This window comes from Sus scrofa, chromosome 5 (assembly GCF_000003025.6).
Source record: "Sus scrofa isolate TJ Tabasco breed Duroc chromosome 5, Sscrofa11.1, whole genome shotgun sequence".
Classification (NCBI taxonomy): Eukaryota; Metazoa; Chordata; class Mammalia; order Artiodactyla; family Suidae; genus Sus; species Sus scrofa.
Genome location: NC_010447.5, coordinates 67,886,895 through 67,895,633, shown reverse-complemented (window position 1 = coordinate 67,895,633; position 8,739 = coordinate 67,886,895). Strand labels below are relative to the sequence as shown.

The 8,739-nt window shown below is 52.1% G+C and overlaps 1 long non-coding RNA gene across 1 annotated transcript in view; it reads right to left on the bottom strand.

The window, feature by feature from the left end:
- The window catches only part of LOC102167892, a 28,939-nt gene continuing 20,507 nt past the window's right edge, over positions 308–8,739 (bottom strand). The window contains exon 5 of the long non-coding RNA XR_002344143.1: positions 308–6,900. This is a non-coding gene — a long non-coding RNA (uncharacterized LOC102167892). The remainder of the gene's footprint in view (positions 6,901–8,739) is intronic.

Below are 8,739 nucleotides of genomic sequence, written 5' to 3'. Positions count from 1 at the left end.
CTTTTCAGTGCAACCCGTGATTAATCAGCAGGCTGTAAGACATCTTGAAGCACTAACCAGAGGGAGCTTGGTAATTTGTAGGTCACCCAATGCTCAATGCAGGGTGACAGAATTGACCCCAACAATCAGGTCATCATCACTGCCTCTGTTTCCTGTTTCCCTCCTCTGGCCTCAATTCCCAGAGAGGTTCAAGTTTGCTCCTAGAACTGTTCTGTCTGTAGGACTTTGTCTCTACCTCGGCCAGGCAGCCACTCGGGAAGACAGCGTGATTCTGGGTTTCCACGCCCAGAAATTTCCTTGAACCAGTCCTCCACTTTCTTGATATGTCTTCTGCCCCCAGGACTCATCATCGGCTTTTTCTAATCAGCTCACCTCTGGCCCTTCCCATTACAAAAGCTCTCTGTAGCCCCTCACCCTGGGCAGAGTCCCCTGTGATTGACACCCCGTCTCCGGGGACTGGTCCTCATGTTTCAGCCCCGTCCTCCCGCATACTTCCTACATCCACGCCACCTCTCTGCCCATCAACAGGACCTGCTCTTGCCTGTCTGTGGATCCTAAAGCAGGGACAGAAGTCATGTGGGGCATTTCCCATGTTCCAGGAGCATGCAGCCCGTGGCTGAGTCTCACATGCAGCTCTCTGCTGTGTGCCACAGTACACACTATCCCGGTGGATAAACCCAGTGCTCTGGGAAGACTGAGAAAGAGGGATTAATTTTTCCTGTGGAGCTGGGGAGGGCTTCCCAGTTGAGCTGGGCTTTAAAGAGTAGACTAGGTGCAGCCTCTGCAAGGGCAGGATCAGTCCTTTTAAAAAAATCATACTCCTGGAGTTCCCATCACGGCTCAGAGGTAACGAACCCAACTAATATCCATGAGGACTCGGGATTGATCCCTGGCGTCCTCAGTGGGTTAAGGATCCTGCACTGCTGTGAGCTGTGGTGTAGGTCACAGATGCAGCTTAGATCTGGCGTTGCTGTGGCTGTGATGTAGGGTGGTGGCTGCAGCTCCAATTTGACCCCTAGCCTGGGAACTTCCATATGTCTCAGGTGCGACCCTAAAAAGACCCGAAAAATAAATAAATAAACAAATAAACAAATAAAATGTTAAGACCAAAAATAAAAATAAAAAATCATGTTCCTTTTGATAAGCATACGAGTCTCTATTTACCACTTTGACCCCTAAGATGCCGACATACCTTCCTAATGAGGCCTGCATCTCTCCTGTGAGAATCACTCATTTATCAGAAAGGAAGAGATAACTATAGACTGTTATTTCTATCATCACAGCAAAACCAAAGAGGATTCCTACACACAGAGACACACACACACACCTTTTGCACATTCACAGAACTGCTCACCCTTGATTTTTCAGAGAATTTCCCTGGAGCCCCTGTGTGGCCTCCATGGCAACATCAAGGATACAAGTGTGTGCACTGCAGGGAAGAGGCCAAGACATCAGGCCCAGGACCAAGCCTCCCCAAGGCAGGCAGCTTCCTCATCTGCATGTTGCTCTAAGGGGGTCGACCACGCAGACCACCCGGCATGTGAAGAACGTGAGCTCCTCAGCTCTGGGTACAAACTTGGCCCGAAAAGCGGGCAGGCTGAGCCCTGAGGTCTAAGGCCTTGGCTTCTCTAAGGGAAAAGTGAGCAAACTCGGGGACTACTCTGAACAAGGACGTGCTTTGCAGAGGGTAAGAGAGAGGCCGGATTCACACAGGGATCCAGGCACCAAAGAGTGTCAGGGAATGGAGGAGGGAGGGTAGCCGCCTGCCAGCAGGAAGCAGGGGGAGGCAGGGACTCAGGGACTGCAGAGGAGGTTGTTGGGGAAGAGGGACAGCCCAGGGTAGGGTCGCAGGGGAAGAATGCCACCCACCGAGCCCCCCTTGAGCACCCAGGTGGTCTTCCCCCTGCCCCGCCCCTGCCCCCAGGCCGCAGGCCAGCTCAGCTGAGCAGGTGCCCGTGGGGAAGGCTGGAAAGTAGAGGCAAAAAGATGAGGAGGGATGGACACTCAGTAGGACTAGGATGTGGATTTAAGGCCCGGGCTTTCCAGCCAGCCTGCCATTCCCTTGACTCCGCCCCTAGCCTATAGCTGCTTTTCCTCCCTCAACCTCTTTCCTCTTCTGGAAGGTGGGTTCTTGAAGGCTTGCAGGGTTTAAACGAGACCGCACCTTGGGAAGTGCCACACCCACGCCTGGCTCGAGGTGCAGGACCCTCGTTACTCCTTCAGTGGAAGAAAAGCCATCGACTCTTTAAAATGGTGAGGAAGTAGAGAAAATGACCCAGAAAGAAGAGAAAATGATATGTTTGCATTTTTCTAGGAGCCACAGAAGTGGCTGGTTTGACATGGCTGTCACAGGGGTTTTACTCATCAGTAAGTGGGAGCTATTCCTGGTGGCTCAGAGACCCCCCATCAGGCCAGCCAGGTGAGGGAAGTGAGGAGGAACCCTGGGGGGCCAGGGCCAGGGTCTCATCAGGTTTCCACTGGACCCTGTGTTTTTGGGTGCATCACTAAACCTCCATGGCCACACTGCCTGGTGCCTTTTGTCCTCTTCACCCCAGTCCTGTGAGTCCATGAGACCTGCCCATCAGCCAGTGGAAAGTCCATAGACTGGCCTGCTAGCCAACCAGGTGATGAATCTATCCATCCATCTAGTTCACTTCTGAGGCTTCGCTGGTTGCAAAGAAGCATCCTGTGTAGGGGCGGTGGGCTGCAGAGTGGGGTCCCAGTTTGTAAGGATACACAGATCTTTACAAGGATCAGAGGACACCCAGGCACTTTTGGTTATAGGACAGAAATGAACCTAACGCATCTAAAACCAAAAGGGGGGATTTACTACAGGGTAGCAAGGTCGCTCCCAGGAGCCATGAGCAGCATGATCAGGAGGCCCACACATGGGCCTGGAAGCAGAAACCAGGCCGCCCACGCCGACCCAGGCAGCTTCCTTCCCTCTGCCTCCCTGGGGCTGCCTGGCCTCTCGCTTCTGCTCCTCCCTGTGCATCGTGGTTCCTATAATCAGCACAGGCTCAGTAGCAACAGTGATCTCACTTCCAGACACAGGGGAGAGAGACTCTGATTGGCTGCCTGGATGGGATGCTGGCCTTGAGTCCACTCAGCCAGAGGAGCCGGGCAATCATAGGCCACTTGATAATCCTACAGACACAATCTCACTAGGCCACCTCCTGGCTGAGTGAAGCAGGGCATCTCAGAGAAAGAGAGGTTGTGACTGCCCTGATAGCCCAAGGGGCAGGGGGGTGTCACCTCAAAATACCTGCAAAAACACAAATAAAGGGGGGGCTGTGGGGGACACAAATGTGGCCACTGTAACCAGACCCCAAATGAGAAAGACTTTGGCAAGATGGTGGTTCACTTCTCTGTGGGTGTAACCGTTTCAGTGCAAACAGGACAGGGATGACACGGTGGCAGCAGTGTTGGGGACCCAGGCTCCTTCGAGCCATGCTCTTCCCTAAGGATGTCTGCTTTGTACTCATGGCTGAGGATGGCTCCCACATTCCAGCCGGGGAAAGAGAGGTGAGGAAGGCATGGGCCTTCCTTTAAGGGCACAGTCAGTGCTGCTAGCTTCTCATGGGCCAGAACTTGGTAACATGGACACACTGCCAGGGAGACTGGGAAAGGACCAGCCAGGTGGTCCTGCGCCCAGTCAGCAACCCTGGGAGGCCAAGCAGATGTTGGGGGACAACATCCTACACAAGTAATATGGTCTTGGTTCCTGGGAACTCACGAAGGCGCCCATCTCTCCTGACCGCAGCTTTGGGAAGAAGTTATCGCCAAGGAAGAGCGTGGCCAGCAGGGGAGGATGGGCCAGGCTAGGGTTACACTGGTGATGTCTAAACCCCTTCTGCTCTTGTCCACCATGTCAAGGAAGTGGCTCTTCCCCTCTCCTAACTTAGGGTGCAGAACAGGAAGTTCTTGAGACAGACTGCAGAAGTGAGTGTTATAACACAGAGTTCTTTAAAGAGGCAGTTTCAGTGCTGTGGTTCTTGTAGCCACAGCGCAAGCTGCTGAGCGAGGGGGGCTGAAGTCATTTCCTTCAGGCGCTGGACCCACAGGCGGGCTTCTGCCTCGCCGCCCCATCCCACGGTCATGTTGGAGCAGCTAAGCCAGCAGCGGGCATTGTGCAGTGCCTACTGCACACAGGGCAGATGCCAGCCATCATGTGGGAGCCCACGGTGGGGGCAGGGGTGGCCAAGAGAGGGACATAGTGTCCCCAGGCCCCTCCTCTCCGCCACCCGCCTGCCCTCACCTTCAGCCGCAGGCTTCCGGCTCACCAGGAATTACTTGCCTGGCCAGAGCCTTGGCTGGCGTCAGCAGAGGGGCCTGAGTCACGGTGCACAGGGACACACTTGCCACCCCAGCACCACGCTTTGGGCAAGAAAGGAGGCGCCATCGGGGCGGTTCCAGTACCTCAGCAGCACTGACTCTGGGCCTTTCGGATGGGGATGTCGGGCAGGAGGTGGATACAATGACCGGGAGTCAGGAACTCGAGGTGGACTTGGCCGTTCTCGGACACGTGATATCCACAGAGGGGGAAGATTTGGCAGCACAGAATTGAGCCAAGGATCCAGGGGCCACTTTGTTCAGCTACAGCTGAACTGAGCACCCTCCGCATTCAAATATCACTTCCACCAGTTAAAAAACAGGATAATAACTGCCTTGTTGGATCTAAAGGATTTACAAAAGGAAGGCGCACAAAGGCAAGGTCTGTGTTCTCTGGCCCCTTCAGCACCTGCACGTGGACACATCTCTGTGCAGGTGGTGACTCTTCCATGAGCGTGGTGTAGACTGAATCACTGGACTCACTTAGTCCACTTCCATGCAAGGAAACTGAAACCCAGCCAGGGACAGAGACTGGCTCGGGTCACACAGGTCAGCTGGAGGGCACCAGAAGGACTGGGGCTCTGCTCCAGCCAGCACCAGGTCCTTCTTCCCAAGGGGGCAGCACAGGAGTCCAGTCCGGATCTTTTAATTCTGGAACCCCTGCTCTCGCCCATCACTGCACCGCCCCGGCTTGGCTGGCTAGCATCCCATAGCTCTGGCTCGTTATGGCTGGAATAGGAGCAGTCTGCAGGAGAGCTGTCGCTGACTCCTGTCCATCAGCACGCTGGTGCCTGCGGCTGAAGGACAGTGGTTGAGGAACCAGACTGCCTGGGTTTGAGTCCAGTTCTGCCACTTATGAGCTCTGTGACCTCATTTGATATCCTGTTGCCTCAGCTTTCTCATCTGCGAAATGGGGACTGAGATTGGGTTTCCCCTCACAGGTTGTTGTGAGGAGGCAATGAGCCGGCACCGTGCTTAGGAAAGTCTAGGCACACTGAGCGCACGCTGTCCTGTCTGCTGCGGTTGTAGTCTGCCCTCAGGTCTTTATTGCTGTCGTGGCTAAGGGGTGGTGACTACAACTGGCCTTCACAGGACAGCCCTGGCTGACGGTGGAGTCTGTTGTTTCTGAAGAGGAGAGTCCTGCAGATGTTTCACAGCACGGGGAACTGCACTGTGCAGACTCTCAGCGCTTTTCCGGGAGAGACGGCCGAGGAGGAGTACAGAGCCGTACAATGGGTGGACAATCAGAAAGCAGTGACCGGTGACTCCTGGGGGGGGTATGGACCTGGAGTGATGTCCTCTTTCCACACACAATGAGGGCTGAGATGGGGCGCTGGCATTCTACAAGCACGTCTCCTTCTCCTTTAAAAATTGTTAAAATCCCAGCTTTTACTTAGATTTGCTTGGCGTTGGAGAGTCAGCGAAACCCCCGGGACAAAGAAAGTGGCCAAGAGGACGGGAGCCAGGAGGCAGCCTCGCTCCTGCCAAGAGCGGGATGAGATTTCCGACCCCCGCCCCACAGCGGCCCCCAGCCTCCTCTCATTCCCGCTCCCCTCCCGCCCCCAGTCCCACAGGCCACAGGCCACAGGCTTCTGTCTGAAAAAGCATTTAGGAGTTGCTCACTCAGGACACTTCCTCCCGATCTACTTCCTGAGCACCGGGCAGGCCGCCTGCACTGTCTGCCAAAAGGGCAGCGTGAGCTCAGCACTCGCCAGTGGGCAGCATCCGGATGCCGAGTGTCTGTCACTCACTCAGCCAAGTGCCACACCTGAGACGTGGTTTTCTTCACGGATTCCCACGTCGGCACCTGGACTCACTAACCTGACAGGTTCCTGGAGCAGAGCTGAAACCCGTTTCCTGGTATACATGTGCTTTCTCCCTTCTCTACTGTGTGTGTCTGTCTTTGTAATTTGGTTCAGAGCCACCACTTGCCATGGTCCCAGGAACACTTCCTGAGATGGTCACTCCCAACACTCCCAGTTCCCTCCTCACCCTCCTCTGAACACTTTACAAAGAGTACTCACTATGGGGTCAGGGATTTCATGTCATCTTTAATCCACCCAGCAGGTTGGGCTGCTGGGACAGTGCCTCTCAGGCCTTGATGTGCAAATAAGTCACCTGGGAATCTTGGGGAAATGCAGATTCTGCTGAGTAGGTCTGGGGAGGCCCAAGAGCCTACATTTCTAGCCAGCTCCCAGGTGATACTGATGCTGCTGGTTCTGACTGGGGAGCAAAGGTATGGAGGGGAACAATTTGGCTGCATGTGACTGAAATCCAGCGTGAACTGGTTAAGCAGGACAAGGAATTTATTACAAGGATGTTGGGTGTCTCACAGAGCCAGTGCCACAGGAAACCTGGGGCTCAGGAAGAGCTGGTACCAGGGAGGACTCTGACTCTGCTTTCCTCCCTGCTCCGTTCTTCCTCTTGGCTCCGTCCTTCCTCCACCCCTTTCTTCCTTCCCCTCTGTGCTGGGTAGTGCTGAGCAGCTCTCCCCACTGTCCTGTGGATGCCATGCCTTCTTGCTTGATTGACTCTTTGTTTTGGTTGTGCATATTTTCCAGTAATTTCCTAAGAAAGTGAGCAAGGGAGTAAACTTTTTGCTTACTAACATAATCGAAAATGCCTTTGCACTTGATTGACAGTCTGCCTGAGTAGAGTTTTAGCTTCCAGAATGGCTGCTGTGCAGTCTGCTGCCTTTTCACTTGTGTGTCCTTTGCATCTCATGTCTGAAAGTTTTTAGATTCTTCTCTCTGACCTCCAGGGTTCTGATGTGCCCTGGGATGGGTCTTCCCTCGGCCATTATGCTGGGTATCCAAGTCACCTTTTATTTTATTATTTATTTTTGTCCTTTTGCCTTTTCTAGGGCCGCTCCCGAGACATATGGAGGTTCCCAGGCTAGAGGTCTAATCGGAGCTGTGGCCACCGGCCTACACCACAGCTACAGCCAGATGGGATCCAAGCTGCATCTGCAACCTGCACCACACCTCACGGCAACTCCAGATCCTTAACCCACTGAGCAAGGCCAGGGATCGAACCCTCAACTTCATGGTTCCTAGTCGGATTCGTTAACCACTGCACCATGACACCACTGCACCCCCAAGGCACTTTTTGATCTGGAAATTTACATCCTGATGCTCTACCAAAAAAAAAAAAATTTTTATATAGTTTTTTCTTACCCACTCTCTTTTTTCAGTCTGTTGAAAAAAGAAGAGCACTTTTCAGGAGCTCCTGTTGGCTCTCCTGACCAGTTCCTTTAGTCTTCTATATCTAATTTTCCATCTCTATCTCTTTGTTTTACTTTCTGTGGGATTTCATAAACTTCTTTTTCTAACTTTTCAATATTTATATTTTTATTCATATTTTTAATTTCCAAGAGTTCTCTCTCTTTTTTGGGGGGGAGGGTCTCAGAATATTCCTTCTTTTAACAGAACACCATTCTTATTTCATTGCTGTAATAGCTTCTCTCCAGGGATGTTATATTATTTTCCTTTTTTGAACTTTTTTCTTTCTACATTCTTTTCTCTATGTTCCTGATTTTTTTTTTATTAAGGTCTCTTTCATGTAAATTTCTACTTATATTAAAAAGGGAGGGCTTTCCCATCGTGGCTCAGCAGAAACGAATCTGACTGGTATCCATGAGGAGGCAGGTTCGATCCCTGGCCTTGCTCAGTGGGTTAAGGATCCAGCATTGCCATGAGATGTGGTGTAGGTCACAGACACGGCTCAGATCTGGCTTGGCTGTGGCTGTGGCATAGGCCAGCAGCTGTAGCTCCTATTCAACCCCTGGCTTGAGAACTTCCATATACCGAGGATGTGGCCTTTTTTTTAAAAAAAAAAAAAAAAAAAAAAAAAAAAAAAAAGTGAGGCACAAACAGTTCACTGGAAAGGGAACCAAGTAGAGACAAGTAGAGAGAGACAGAAGACCTCTTCATTACACCCTTTGAATCTTTTGAATTCTGAGCCATTTTCATGGAAAACCTACTCAAAACACTTCTAAAGCTTATTTTAAGCTTTCTGTGCATGGGTATAGCTTGTCCACTGCAGATACAAAGATGGGTGTTGAGCAGGTTTTTCTGAGGGGAGTTCTCAATGCCAGTGTTTAAAAGTCCTCTCTCTGAGTCAAGTCTTTTCTGATGAGAATCTTCTAGGCTCCTGCCAGGGGACAGATGTCGGGGGAGGGTATACACCTAGCTGACAGCTTTCTTGAATGAGGGTGGAAAGAAGGCTGGCTATCCCACAGTTCAGAATGCAGATTTTCAACCAGGGAACTCAATCCTCTCCAGCAACACACCCAACCGACCCGTAGGCCTCTAGAATGTGGTTCTCAAGCTCTCTGGGCTGAAGGACCAGTTGTTAATCTCCAATCTGTCAGGACCCACACGTAGTCCTAGTGCACATGATAGTACA